Here is a 16,098-nt window from a genome sequence, read left to right as displayed (position 1 = left end):
TGTTTGGTAATTATATATTTAATACAGAGAGAGCCTCACTTTTTCTATTACTTGCGTCTGTCATTTAGAATAATGTCATTGTCCCTTTTGTTGCTTTGGATGCAATAATAGTGGTTTATTTGGGACTGTATTTCTAAATTGTTATTTCTTTGTTGTCTGGGAGATTTTGTGTGCTCCAGAAAGAGACCTAGATCTCTCTTTTGGTTAGTAGTCTTAGTGTAGAAGTTGTAATCACATGTCACAGGACTTTAATGTGATGCTCAAAATCTTAGACAAGAAGCTGTGAAAAATTCATGAGCTGTATTCTTTTGAAATGGTGCTTCTGGTTTATTCTTCTCCTGCTTTGGGCAGGGGAAGAAGTCTTGAAGTTGAAGATTACTCGTGTATACACCAAATCCAGGCTTTGTTCAAAGCAAAAGGCAAAGTAGGGCTCCAATGCATTTTTGAGGTGATAATGGAGTGGTGTGACTTGGTTCTGGTCTAGTTTTGGCGAATAACATATATAATGTGACGTGACATATATGAATTAGATTTACCATCAAATGCTTAGGTACCCAGATTATCGTATTAATGCAGCATGCGATGGGAACCAAGGGGAAGGGGGCTTTTGCGATTCATTCCAAAGGTTAAGTTTCAGGTGTAGTGGGATTGATTTCAAAGTTCAAGTGGTTCAAAGTTCAAACAGATCACCAACTGGAACTTGGTTTAAACATGTTGATTTGATTTTTTACATCAGAAATCCGAAAGCAAACAACAAACAAAGAAAAGATGTCCAATAAGTCCAAATTAGAAAACTCCGAACAGTTGTCATTGCTCCAGTATGCTTTTTGCGGATCAGCCCAAGTTTTCGGCCGGAGCCCGTGCGAAAATTTTGGGCTTAAAAAATTTACTACATATCAGCTAACCTAAGAAAAATAATAGATTTGATTAGTTCTCCGCCCAGCCATCAGCCATCGTTCCATTCCTTCTTCGTCTCTCTCTCTCCTCGCGCGAAACCCATTGCTGGGCTTCAAACATTTATTACATATCAGCCGCCCACTGCTCCGTCGGCCTCTAGTCCTCCGCGCCCTCCGTCACACTCCTCCCACCCTCACCTCCGTCGATTTCACCACACAAATGTTCTCTCACTACTCTGATTTCAAATTTTCAATTTGATTGATTCCAAAGCTCATATGGATTAATTTTTGTAGTTGATTAGTTGTGTTTGTTACTTTATTGCATGGTGTTCATTGAAATAGAATTGTATGGATGGGGGAGAAGTTTGAAGAAAAGTCTCATAGTTTCTGAAAGAAAACAAATCAGATTTACTAAAAAATAGAGATTGAAAATACACAAAGAAAAATATATAAATTATGCATCAATTAAAATTTGAAGTATTTGACAAGATGATTGTGATTCAGTTTATAGGGCAGAGATCAATCATCAACCTAATAATGAACTAGATTGCAGAGTAGTTCCTCTTATAATTTCAGGACAACAGATTAACTTGGTGAACTTGTATAGATCCTTAAGCCTCTATCTCTCTCTCTCTCTCTCTCAATACTGTGGAGAGAAGAGTATTTCCAATTCCCATGGAACTCTAGTTTTGCTAGCATCTCTGCTCAGAGACTGTAGCTACTGTTGGTTCAACTAATTATAAGTTTCATGATGTGGGCAACATGCATTTGTACTCTTGAAGTATGCAGAGAAACCCTTTTCTCTTATCGTATCTGAGTATTCATATGTCACATTCTGTCTCGTTTGTGGCTCAGTGGCTTGAGTTAACAATTTAGTTGTTTACAGAAAACTCATGAAAATTTAAACATTATGCATATACAATCTGTCTTCGTATGCTAGTTTGGTTGACTCATTTCTTTAAGAGATGACAACTACTATAGTGGAAATCAATGAGAGAAGTTAAGATAAAAAGAAGAATTAATTTCATACCCCCATAAACTTTACCTAAAATCAATTCACCCCTTAAATTCTTATTTTAATCAGTTCATTTCCTTATACTTTCAAATAACATCAAAGAAGGACAAAGCTCAGATTTTAATATGAATTATATTGATAATTATGCTACGAGACCTAAGTTTAGAGCTTCAGTGTTGTTGTAAAATTATTAGGAACTTTGTTTTGGTCTTGCATATATGATTTGAAGCATTTTTTGATAGTTTTTTATCGGATTTTAACTAAGAAAATCTGAATTTTGTCATTCTTTGATATCATTTGAAAGTATAGGGGGTGAACTGATTAAAATAAAAGTTTAAAGGTTGAATTGATTTTGAGTGTAAAATTTAGGAGAGTAAACTGAAATTAATTCTAAAGAGAATTTGAAGATGTGAAAAGAAAGTCATCTATATAGTAGCATTTTAGGATGTTGATTGATAAAACGGTTCTACGTGAATTAGGATTTCTGTTCTGATGCGAGTGGGAGTTTTTGTTAACTGTTACCTCTATCATGATCTTGTCTCAAGTTCTTGTGTGTATCGTTATGTCCTTGGTACATTTTTGAAACTGAAAATGTACTTCTTGCTAAAACCTTTTATCCTCAAGATTTTTTTGCAAAATAACTTACTTACTCTAGAAGTGGAGTGTGCATATTATATGAAGGATATAGTTGAGATTGCAACATTTCACAACTTAGATTCTATATCTGATTTATGTTGGAAACTTTTTCAAATAAGGAAGTCAGAGTTTTTTCCGATGATATATAGACTGATTTGTTTAGTGTTGACCATTCCCGTTTCCACTGCTACCACCGAGAGAACTTTTTCATTCATGAACATAATAAAAAAAAAACTCAGAAACAAGATAGAAGATGAATTTCTTGATGATCAATTTTTACATTGAGAAGGAATTTGCTGAAGCGGTTGATAATGAAGTGATTGTCAAAGATTTTGAAGAGTTGGTTCCACGTAGAGCAAAATTTAGTTAATTTTTATTTATGTTTTTTATATATTATATTATATTGTATGTTGCGCAAAATGTTTATGAGAAAGACTTGTTACATTATTTTTAATTAATAATATTTTTTGAATTAAAAAAATTTGTACAGCTATATAAGCCTCGCTATTAAAGCCCATGTATCATTTTAATCCTAAATCCGCCCCTGGCCAGCATCCCGGGCGAAATTTATAGCAAGAGATGGAGCGGGCTGCTCCATACTACAAGGACGACTGGATCACTCAGGCATTGATAGCTGAGAAAACGTGAACAGTAGGAACCTTCGCTTATACTTAATTCATACTTGAATGTTATCACAAGATACTCCATCTTCTCACTAACTGCAGGAAGATTGCCCTTGCTAAATGTACCCAGAACAACGCCTACTCTTTGGTCTCCTAGGTCAAGAAACCTATATCTGGCTGGGTAACGAAAGCTAATAGGCAAAGCATCTGGAAATGGCAGCTCCACAGTTCCTAAAGGGGTCGAGGTATCATAATCTTTGGACATGAGGTAGAATGGTATTCTTGGAAAGCTAGTTGGAGGCAGTTCCCACTCATATTCCACATATGGTTGCTCGATATCCATGGCAAAGATTATAAAACCATCACCATGAGGACAGTCCTGATCTAGTATTGCCGTCAAAGGGAAAAGACTTTCCAGAACACAAAGATTTCTGTTCAGAGTTCAGACTATCCTGCACACACGGCTCCTTGATGTCAAACCGGAACACCGGGGTGAGATTCGGACGTGAGAGAAGAATGCTGGTGCCTGCAACTACAAAACTCGAACCAACGGGTCCAATCCTAAAGTAGGGACTGTGATCAGGATCCCAAATCGGAGCTCGAGGCAATGGTGATAAAATCTCATGCATCGGGTCGAATCTCTCAAAATGAGGTGGATTATTGTATTAGGGCATACAGTTTCCCATGCATCTCAAATAGCAGGGGACATGAAGTCCCTCCTAGGAGATTCGGAAAGCTTTCCAGCTTGAGTTTTGGACCAGATGTGTTGGTGTCAAAAGAGAAAACGTAAGTGAAGACGGATGGAACAACCCGGGTTCCAGTTTCCCATTCTGGCCACCGCCCAATAGAATCTTGGATCTGAAGACACCACAACCCACTAGGAACGGAATGGGGCTCGCCGCCGAAGTCGATTTCATCAGCCACTTTCTCTAAATGCAGAGAATGAGGTTTGGATTCGGATGCAGATAACACATCGCTCATTTGGATTCGGTGAACAACCCACAGCTCGGTACGAGGAGTTAAGTGCCTTTGGGCGGTGCATATGTAGAGAGACTTGCTCTTCAACGCCTCCAACTTCTCCGTCGTCTCCATGGCCGCTGGGATCCGGTTCCTTCTTTTCGATCCATTGATACGGCCCCTGCTATTCCTTGGCATTCTAATTATCTTTTCGTTTTTGGTGTCTCACCGCTGCTAGGGTTTCCTTCTCTCTATGACATATATATGTTTTGTATATAGCAGGGATTTTTCTCGACATAGGTTATGTTTGGCGGTAAGTTATGCTTATTACTTGATTTGCAAAATGTAGGTCACGATTCTTCCAGCTTCCCAGGGACGTTTTGCTACGTAATAACAATAGAATTAAAGGTGCGTCGATCACTAAAGTGAAGGAATATATGCCAAGGACCATGTACAACAGATGGAAGGTGGAAAGAATTAATCTCGTATGTTATGACTTACAACAAACTATTTAAGTTGAAAACCACAATGTCCAACTCTTTGACACGTCTCTTAATTGCGAAAGTACCAAATTGCTGCCGTAGTCAAGATTGGCTCCAATCTTCTACTTGTCCAAGTGCCTCGACCCTTGCATCGTCTGAGAGGATTTTCTCGATGACGTTGTCAGGTAAGTACGCAATGAAGGTGGAGGTGGTTTGGGGGTTTTGATAATCGTCGGTGCTTTTTAGGGTTTTGATCATTTTTGCATGTTTTCGGCGGAGGTAGTGAAATGACGACGCTACTAATGGAGGTCGTCAGGTCAGGTCATATAGGATCGTTTTCTTTGACTAGTAATAGGATTTGGGCCTATAACAGCCAATGTCAGTCCAGGCCCAACTTTGTCGGGACCAATATAATTCTGGGTCTTCTACTGCCGTTTCATTTGAACTGGTCTGCGTTTTGTTGTTGAGTCGGCAACTCGGCACATATATTTGCAGCTGTATAAGTATTTGTAGAGTCGTCCGTTACAATTCACTTCTCTCTCTCTCTCTCTGCCTCACTTTGAATTTTGAATTTGGGTTCCTTTTTCCCAACCACCACCGGCTTTTCTCCGGCCGCCGCCCACACCGGCTTTGTTCTCTTCATTCTCGCTCCGCCGAGGTAAATTCTCCTTTTCTGGTTGATTCTTCTCACTTGTGACTATCGTGTATATCAATTTCAACAAAAGAACCTGTAGAAAATTTGAGTCCCGCAGATTCTTGATTCTTTGGATTTCGCTTTTTCGATTTGCAGATTGATTCGTATGCACGGTGGCGCGGTTGGATCGTATCGGCGGTTTCGATTCGTCTTATAATCTGAATTAGATTATCATGTTGCCTTATGATTTATAAGCTGTGCTGCCTTTGATTTGCCTTATAATCTCTGGTTCAGATTATTACGTTGCCTATGATTCATAAGTTGAGTTGCCTTCGATTTGTGTTATAATCTGAATCAGATTATCATGTTGCCTTTGATTTATAAGTTGGTTGCCTACGATTTGTCTTATAATCTGATTCAGATTATTATGCTGCCTTCAATTTAATCGTGGCCTTTGATTTTTCTTATAATCTGATGCAGATTATTGCGTTGCCTTTGATTTTATAAGTTGTGTTGCCTTCGATTTGTGTTATAATCTGAATCAGATTATCATGTTGCCTTATGATTTATAAGTTGGTTGCCTTCGATTTGTCTTATAATCTGATTCAGATTATTATGTTGCCTTCGCTTTAACCGTCGCCTTTGATTTGTCTTATAATCTGATTCAGATTAATTATTACGTTGCTTGGATTTCGATGTTGCCTTTTGAGTAAATACAAATTGGAGCAGATTTATACAGTTGGCTTTGATTGATTCATTCATTCATTGCCTTTGTTAACGTGTTGCCTTCGGTTTTTATGATGCCTTTGGTTAATGTGATGCCTTCAGATTGTCTGTGCTTAATATAGAGTGAATTTACTGGGAAGGTGACATATATTTCAATGATGCGAAATTTAGTATTTTGAGGGAGAAACATACAATGGATAGCAGCTCAAAGATTTGGTGCTCCCTCTTTCTATTGAGGTTGAAGTGCCATTCTTGTGCTGTGTCAACGATGGGAATCAAGCATTGCTGAGGGATATATGTCATCTTTCTCCTCTCTCATGTTGCCTCCTATTTCGGGACCCGAGATTTATTAAATGGTTGATTTACACCTTAAAGTAACAATTATGGCAAGTATGGTTTTGATCAATGCGTTGCCTTCTATTAATATGTTGCCTTCGGTTTACACCATAGAGCTACAATTCTGCCGTCTATGCTTTATTTCATGAACATGAGATTTAACTGCTGCATTTGATGAGCATGTAGTGAGACATTTGGAGGTTTGGATATCTGTATAAACAGTGCAGGCATTGTTAATCTCGTTTTCTTCTATAAAGATCAAACTGATGGCAAATGCACATGGAGACGAACCGTGATGTGAATCTGATTGCAGTTATTGATTGCACTCTCCTGGCGGTATGCTTTGACCTTTCACTAGCTTTTGCTTGTATACTTCCTATCTGTAAATGTCAGTGTCTTGCCTTTAAATTGCATCAATTTGTCTTTGGCGCCATTTTTATTTCAACCATCTGTGACCCTTGTAATTTTTAATTTGGGTCCTACCCCAATGGATCATAAGGTTTACCTTTTCTTTTTTTATTTCTTCATTAACTTTTTACAAAGAGTACATGTGATGATGCTTAGGCTAGATGCATATTCTTTTGGGAGGTTATGTAAGTAATGTTCATAGTTGAAACTTGACACCAATTATACTTTGATATATTCAAAAGTCTTGCTTAGTTCTCCTTTTGAAATTTTCTGTAGATTAAACATTAGTCTGATGTGTTATTCATATCTGAAACAGATTAAGACAATGCAAACTATAAAAAAAGAAGAAGCCTGGTGTAATTATCAATATGGGTTCTGCCTCGGGTCTCTACCCAGTGGTCGATCCAATTTACTCTGGTTCAGAAGGTTTATTCATGGTATTAGCATCTCACTTATCTTCTCTCTTAAGACCTTTCTTTTTGTCAGTTTGTCTACTTTGTTCTCTTGAAACAAGCCTTCTGGGTGGTAGTTAGGCTTCATCTGATGGGTCCTCTGATTTGGGTGGTAGATAAAAAGTTCATAGCTTGGTTACAGAACCATCAAAGGAATGTTAAGTTCTTAGCTATATAACCAATTTCATATTTGTATCGACCAAGTGGAGTTTTAATTTTGCAATGCTTGTGCTTAGCTCTTCCTTTCTATGAAATGACAGGCCAGTTACATTTGATTGCACTTGATGTAAATTTCCTGTTTGTGAGCTCATATTTCACATGCAATCAATAAGTCTTCAATATGATTTTTGTTGCTATATACAGAGTGATTGGAGGAGTGTTATGTTGATCTTTACCATTGAAGTTGATTAAAATAATAATAGGGATCACATATATATGCTTTCTGTTCATTAGAAGATAGCCATTACATATGTAATGAAACGTAAACTCTTTGGGAATTGTCATTAAACAAGAGAAACTGTTCCATTTATATTTCCCTTCCTTGTAACATATTATGCTTATTATGATTTCACATGTGTTCATTTTGCACGGCCAACTGAAGGACCTGGATACAAAAAAAAATTGAGGAGAGAGTTGCACTAAAAGCAAAACAGAAGTGTTTCCAAGGTACCTCCTCAAAATTGAACCTTAACAGCTCATGAATTATATACTTGAGCATCATGTAACTTCTATATATATATTTATTTGGAAATGATCATGTTAACTTATATATCTGCTGACTAGAACAATAGATCCTTAACTTTGTTAATCAATTTTAGATGTCATTACATCTTACTGATCTTAGCTTGATCGGCATGATCAAATATATTTTGTATGATGCTTTGGGTTAGTTTTCTAATTTGAGGATGAGATGAATGGTTCATATAAAGGAAAACCTAAGAAAATAATAAGAAATGACACCATATGTGTGTGTTCTGTAAACATTTCATCCAAGTCTTTAGTTAATTGATCTGAATCCTTCTGACAGTGTAAGAACATGGTAAGTTGTCTTGTGATGCAATTGGCATTCAAATATATAATTTATAATCTACCTCTTGGTAATCTAGAACTTGGCACTCCCAGTTTGTTGAAGTATCCTTGACCCACACTTACTCATTTCTTTTGTCACTGTTAATTTGTTTTCAAACTTGTTGAATTTGGTCTCATCACTGTAAATGGTTTGAAATTCATATTGTTCCTCAGGACAGTTGAAATGTGATTGTGCCATCTCTTTCACTTTCAATTTCAATTTGATTGTTTGAAATATAACTTTTAATATGACCTTGTATATGTTGGGTATAGATAAGGAACCCTTGCAGTAATATATCCGACTGATTTGATATGAAAACTAGTTCAATAAATATACTTAAAGTTAAAAGTCCTGGACTGATGACTTTCAATTTTCCAGGTTTTAAAGAAAGAGTTTCCAAATCTTATTGACATTATCTATGAGTCTGTAGGCAGTCACGTGTTCAACTTGTGCTTGAATGGCCTGGCAGTTTGTGGAAGATTCATTGTAATTGGAATGATTTCTCAGGTTGGTTATTCTATAAGCTTACAATTCTTACATCGCTGCACTCATTTTTGGTTTGGGTTTGGTAATGTCCTCATCGATAATGTTGCCTTCGGTTTGTCTGTGCTTAATGGAGAGAGAGTAAATTTACAAGGAAAATGACATATTTTAATGATGCTAATTTAAGTAATATCAGGGAGAGACATGCATCGGATATTAGCTCAATGGTTTGGTGCTCCCTCTTTTTATAAGTTGCGTTGCCTTTGATTTGTCTTATAATCTCATTTAGATTATTACCGTTGCCTTCGATTCAATCTTCGCCTTTGAGTTGCCTTATAATCTGATTTGGATTATTACGTTGCCTTGGATTTCGATGTTGCCTTTTGAGTAAATACAATCTGGAACAAATTTATATGGTTAGCTTTGATTGATTTGTTGCCTTTGTTAACAAGTTGTTGTCGGTTTATATGATGCTTTCGGATTGTCTGTGCTTAATAGGAGAGTGAATTTACAGGGAAGATGACATATATTTCAATGATGCAAAATTTAGTATTATGAGGGAGAGACATGCAATGGATAGCAGCTCAATGATTTGGTGCTTCCTCTTTTTATTGAGGTTGAAGTGCCATTCTTGTGCCATTCCTGGAAATCAAGTATTGCTGAGGGATATCTGTCATCTTTCTCCTCTCTCATGTTGCCTCTTATTTCGGGACCCGGAATTTATTAAATGGTTGGTTTACACCATAGAGCAACAATTATGCCAAGTTTGGTTTTGATTATGTGCTGCCTTCTATTAATGTGTTGCCTCCGATTTAATCGTCGTCTTTGATTTGTCAATCTGATTCACATTATTAAGTTGCCTTGGATTTCTATGTTGCCTTGTGAGTAAATACAAATTGGAATAGATTTATACGGTTGGCTTTGATTGATTCATTGCCTTTGTTAACACGTTGCCTTCGGTTTATATGTTGCCTTCGGTTTTTCTGTGCCTAATAGAGAGAGTGAATTTACAGAGAAAATGACATATTTCAATGATGCGAAATTTAGTATTATGAGGGAGAGACATGCAATGGATAACAGCTCAATGATTTGGTGCTCCCTCTTTTTATTGAGGTTGAAGTGTCATTCTTGTGCTGTGTCGACGATGGAAATCAAGTTTTGCTGAGGGGTATATGTCATCTTTCTTTCCGCTCTCATGGTGCCTTTGATTTATAAGTTGCCTTGGATTGAGACGTTACAGCCTTTGAATTGTTTTTATAGTCTGAATCAAATTATTACGATACCTTAGATTTTGACGTTGCCTTTGACTTGTCATAAGCTGCATCAGATTTAGACGGGTGGCTTTGATTAATATTTGCATTTGATATATATGTTGCCTCTAGTTTATACGTTGCCTTCGGTTATCTGTGCTTAATTGAGACTGAATTTGTAGGGATAATGACATTATTTCAATGATGCAATATTTAGTAGTCTGTGGGAGAGGCATGTACTGGATATCAGCTCAACGATTGTTGAGGGATATATGATGCAATAAATACTGAGGTTGATGTGCTGTGTTGACAATGGAAACCAAACATTGTTGAGGGATATATGTCATCTTTCTCTCCTCTCATGTTGTCTCTTATTTCGGGACCCGAAATTTATTAAATTGGTGATCTACACGATATGGCAACAATTCTGCCAAGTATGGTTTCTATTAATGTGTTGCCTTTGGTTTATACGTCGCCTTCGCTTTATATTTTGTGTCTAGTTTGTCTGTGCCTTATAGAGAATGAATTTATAGGGGAAATGACATATTTCAATGATGCAAAATTTATTAATATGAGGAAGAGACATGCAACGGATAGCAGCTTAACGATTTGGTGCTTCCTTTTGTATTGAGGTTGAAGTGTCATTCTCATGCTGTGTCTATGATGGAATTAAGCATTGCTGAGGGATAAATGTCATTTTTTCTGTCCTCTCATGTTGCCTCTTATTTTGGAACTCGAGATATATCAAATGGTGGATTTAGACGGTAAAGCAACAATTCTACCAAAGTTGCTCATTGTTTCTCATTGATTTACACTAGCAAGCTTGGAAAGAGTTGTCGGTATTTCATAATTTTAATTTGTCTGCAAAGATTTGACATTCTTGGAATGTCACAAGTCAAATGAGTTTGCCTGATCCAAGGTCCCAAAAAAAGGCAATTTTGTTGTGGATATTGCTGAGAATATTGTATTTTTAATTCATGCAATGAAACTAAATACATTAGTATTGGGAATAAAAGTATGCAAAATTACCATTTTGATGGATTATGTACACTGATCTTTGCAGAAGTTGGTTTAGCAATTTATCAATAAATTTCTGTATTCAATGAGTCTTATTTCCAATGCATTTATTGGAATGTCCACTAACATTCTTTAAAATTTCATAAAATTCTGGGATGGTCTTTGATTCATCTGAATTTGAACTTTTGCTTATTTCCTGGCATATGAAATTGTAGGATTTTATCCTCAACCAGCGGATAATCTGTTGGTAGGTTGTTTGGTATAGGAGAACAAAATCTGGAAAAGATCTCGTTTGCGATTTTGGTCAGAGAAGCCTGTGTATGGATACATGGTGGTCACCCTTTTTCCATGAAATATCATTGAAAAGCAACTCCTGATTTCAGAGCTGTGCGAGTCAGTTTCGACAATGACACCAAAACTATTTGCGCATGGTAATATGATTTCTTGTTTCATTGGTTAATGCAACATTTTCGGTTGAACCGAGATGGAGAAATAGAATGGTCATCAATGATTTTACTTGAATAAGATTTATATGTTGCCTTTGATTAAGATGATGCCTTATGATTTATAAGTTGCCTTTTATTTAGACATTGCCTTAGATATGTCTATGTTTTACAAATTTACAGGGATAATGACTCATATCCCAATGATGCAAACTTTAGTAATCTATGGGAGGTGCATCAAGTTTCAGTTCAAGAACGGTGCTACTTTTTGTGTTAAGGTTGAAATGCCATTTTTCATTATAGAGCTACCCAAGAAAGAAATCAAGCATTGTTAAAGGATGTGTTATCTTCCTTTCTTCTTTTATTTTGTTTTGACCCTAAACTTAATTGTTGGTGGATTACACCATACATCTGATTGTTACATTGTAACAATTATGCCAAGGTTGCTTGTTGATTACTAAGAAATAAGAAAATTTGTCTCAAGAAAATGGTACTCGAGATAAACAAACTTTTTACAACAGTAAGCTTGGAAATTGTAGTTGGGTTCCTCTTCTCTTTCTCTTGATGCCAACTGCTCCGGCGACCAGCACCGGGTTTGTTTGCACCATTACAAGGTAGATTCCCCTTTTCTGTTTATTCGTCTAGCTTATGGTTTTGGTGTTAACTAATTCAACTAAAAATTGTACGGAATTGAGTCCCACAGATTCTTGATTTTTTTAGATTTTGCTGAATTCTATTTCCATTGGTATCATTATTTGCAGTCACGTGGTTCAAGTGATCGGTGGGATTCATTTTTTTGGTTGTGCGGTTCAAGTGATCGGTGGTTTCAATTTAAGGTATCAATTGTTACTATGATCACATCAATGGCTTACAATCTGATAATATGTCACTTTTTTAATTTATATCATGCCTTTGATTTGCCGTATAAGCTTAATTCGATTTATACGTTGCCTTTGATTTGTCACGTAACGTGAAACAGATTTATACAGTTGCCTTTAATTGATGCAGTTGCCTTAGGTTTATAACCTGAATTAGATTTATAAGTTGTCGTAGGTGTATATGTTGCCTTTCATTTTCATATAACCTGAATCAAATTTATATAGGTCACCATTGATTGATGTGTTGCCTTTCTATTCTGTCTAAATGTTGGCTTTTACTTTTAACCTGAATTTAATTTGTACATTGCCTTTGATTTATAAGTTGCCTTTGATTTAGAAGTTGTTTTTGATTTGTCATAAAACCTGAATCAGATTCATCCGGTTGCCCTTGATTGATGAATTGCCTTTGGTTTATATGCTGCCTTTCTTCGGTTTATATGTTTCATTTGGTCTGTGTATGGTTAATTGAGACTTGAGAGTGATTTTATGGGGACAATGACATGTATTTCAATGATGCAAAATATGGGAGAGACGTGCATTTATCAGCTTAAAGATTTTATGCTCCCTCTTTTGTAGAGGTTGAAGTGCCATTCTTATGCCGTGTCGATTTGCGACGTAAATCAAGCATTGCTAAGGGATATGTGTCATCTTCCTTTCCTCTCTCGGTTGCTTCCTATTTCAGGACCTGAGATTTATTAGATGGTGGATCTACATCATATTGCAAGAATTCTGCCAAGGTTGCCCATTGATTACTTACAAAATAATTATGTTTTCCTTGAGAACTTGTTGAGTTTAACTAAAATGAGAATATTCTTTTAGAGATATAAAAACTTTCTAAAGCAGTAGCTCGGAAAGAGTAGTTGCCTAGTTAGGATTGGTCCTTTGAGATATTAAGATACTAGTACCTGAAATGAGAATTCTCTGATAGGGATATAAAACAGCGAGCTTAGAGAGAGTAGTCGGTATTGCTCCAAAAACAATTTTGGCCGCTCAAATTTTAAGTAGTCTTCAAAGATTTGGCACTCTTGGAATGTTACAAATCAAGTGATTTTGCCTAACCTGAGGTCCCAAAATAGAACACATTGAGGCAATAGTGTTGTGGATATTGCTGAGACTGTTGTATTGTCAGTTCGTGTAATGAAAGTGAATACATTGATGTATGGAATACAAGTATACAAAAGCACCAATATAGTGGATTACACACTGATCCTACTAAATTTGATTAATTTACATTATTTTAAGATATTCTTGAGTCATCTTAATTCGAACTTTCACTTATTTCCTGGCATTCGGTACTAAAGGGTGTGCTACAAAAATGAAGGATTTCTGTCCACAAGCAGTAGATTATCTGCTGGGAGGTTGAATTTGTTGGTTTTACTTTTTCTGAAATGTACCTTGAGCTTGAATTTTTGGTTGTCTGATATAGAAGGAAAGCAAGAATTTGTTAAAGATATCGTCTATGCGATTTCACTCAAGAGAAGTCTTTGTTGTGGATTCACAGCATCCACTCTTTTGCCATGTTTATTAGAATTGAAAAGAAACTTTTGGAAGTCCGTTTTCCTAATGTGATCAAAATAATTGGCGCATAGTTATACTATTTCTTGTTTCATTGGTTATTGCAACTTTTTTAGTTGAAATAGAGATAGAGAAGCAGAATGGTCATCAATGTTCTTTAGTCAAATAAGATTTATAAGTTGCCTTTGATTAATATGATGTCTTTGATCATAAGTTGCCTCCCATTTGGACATTGTTGTCTTGTTGGGTTCCTCTTCTCTCTCACTTGTTGCCAACCGACACCAGCTTTGTTCAGACCAACAACCACCGGATTTTCTCTGGTCGACGACCAACGGGTTTGTTAGCTTAATTTTGCTCGCTTTAGTGTTACAAGGTGAATTCCCTTTTGGACATTGTTGTCTTGTTGGGTTCCTCTTCTCTCTCACTTGTTGCCAACCAACACAGGCTTTGTTCAGACCAACAAGCACCGGATTTTCTCTGGTCGACGACCAACGGGTTTGTTTGCTTAATTTTGCTCGCTTTAGTGTTGCAAGGTGAATTCCCTTTTTTCTGTTGTTTCTTCTCACTTGTGGTTACGATGTTAATCAATTCAATCAAAGCCTGTACAGAATTCTGTGGACAAACTTTGGGTTCTTGTGGATTTTGCTTACTTCAATTTTCAGGTGAAGTCGTATTTGTGGTAGCACGGTTTAATTGATTGGTTTAAATTTAAGGTAAAAATCGTTACTATGGTCATTTACAATCTTATAATACGTTGCCTTTAATCTATACGTTGCCTTTGATTTGTACATTTCCTTCAATTAGATGTTGCCTTCTGAATTAGATTTATATGTTGCCTTCCTTGAATTTAGACGTCGCCTTTGATTTGTCATTTAACCTGAATCATAATTAATATGGTTTATATGATGTTTTCGGTTTGATGGTTAATAATGAGAGAGAGAGTGATTAACACTGATAATGACATATATCCTAATGAGGCGGATTTGAGAAATCTGTGGGAGATACCGATAGAATTTATTGAGGTTGAAGTGCCATTCTTATGCTGTGTCTACGAAGAAATTAAACATTGCTGAAGGATATATATGTCATGTTCCTTTCCCCTCTCATGTTGTTATGTGCCTTTGATCTATACGTTGCCCCTTTGATAGATGTTGCCTTTGATTTGTCTTATAATCTGAATCAGATTTATACTGTTGCCTTTGATTGATGCTTTGCCTTCGGTTCATATGGTTTCCTTCGGTTTTTGTATCATTAATGGAGAGGGTTAATTCACAGTGATAATGACATATCTACTGATTAGGCAAATTTGAGTAATTTGAGGAAGAGACTGATAAAATTTCATATCATAGATTTGGCTCTCCCTCTTTTGTTGAGGTTGAAGTATCATTCTTATGGTGTCTACAATGGAATTCAAGCATTGCCAAGGGGTATATGTCATGTTCCTTTCCTCTCTCATGTGGCCGTGTGTGTTTGATCTATATGTTTTCTTCAATTAGATGATACCTTTGATTTGGTTAATACTCTGAATAAGATTTATACGGTTGCATTTGATTGATGCGTTACCTTTTGATTAGACGCTGCCTTCTGAATTAGATTTATATGTTGCCTTCTGTTTTTAAGTATCCTTGAATTTAAATATTGCCTTTGATTTGTCATATAACCTGAATCAGAATTAATACGATTGCCTTTGGTTTATATGATGTTTTCGGTTGAATGGTTGAGAGAGAGAGAGAGAGAGAGAGAGAGATTAACACTGATAATGACATATATCCTAATGAGGCGAATTTGAGTGTAATCTGTGGGAGATACCGATAGAATTTCAGATCAAAGATTTGGTGCTCCCTCTTTTCTTGAGGTTGAAGTGTCATTCTTATGCTATGCCTGTGACGAATTTTAAAGATTGCCGAAAGATACATGTCATGTTCCTTTCCTCTCTTATGTTGTCTTAGATTTGTCTTATAATCTGAATCAGATTTATACGGTTACCTTTGATTGATGTATTGCCTTCGGTTCATATGGTTGCCTTCAGTTTGTGTATCATTAATGGAGAGATTGAATTCACTGTGCATAAAGACAGATTTGAGTAATCTGAGGGAGAGAGAGAATTTCAGATCATAGATTCGGTGCTCCCTCTTTGCTGAGGTTGAAGTATCACTCTTATGCCGTCTCTAAAATGAAAATCAAGCATTTCCAAGGGATATGTCATGTTCCTTTCCTCTCTCATGTGGTCATCTACCTTTGATCTATACGTGTGCTTTCATCTATATGTTGTCTTCAA

General features: G+C 36.4%; 2 long non-coding RNA genes across 2 annotated transcripts; both read left to right on the top strand.

Moving 5' to 3' along the window:
• Positions 1–5,139: 5,139 nt before the first annotated feature.
• Positions 5,140–8,701, top strand: LOC126788061 (uncharacterized). Its single transcript, XR_007671327.1, has 5 exons — positions 5,140–5,267; positions 5,400–6,641; positions 7,030–7,150; positions 7,767–7,831; positions 8,665–8,701. It is a non-coding gene; the product is annotated as an uncharacterized LOC126788061 (long non-coding RNA).
• Positions 8,702–10,859: 2,158 nt separating this feature from the next.
• On the top strand, positions 10,860–12,323 carry LOC126788062 (uncharacterized). The gene is made up of 3 exons (XR_007671328.1): positions 10,860–11,415; positions 11,611–12,041; positions 12,189–12,323. It is a non-coding gene; the product is annotated as an uncharacterized LOC126788062 (long non-coding RNA).
• Positions 12,324–16,098: the final 3,775 nt, after the last annotated feature.

The sequence above is a fragment of the Argentina anserina genome, chromosome 3 (assembly GCF_933775445.1).
Source record: "Argentina anserina chromosome 3, drPotAnse1.1, whole genome shotgun sequence".
Classification (NCBI taxonomy): domain Eukaryota; kingdom Viridiplantae; phylum Streptophyta; class Magnoliopsida; order Rosales; family Rosaceae; genus Argentina; species Argentina anserina.
Note: the sequence above shows the minus strand (reverse complement) of the source record. Positions and strands in the feature narration are given on the sequence as shown.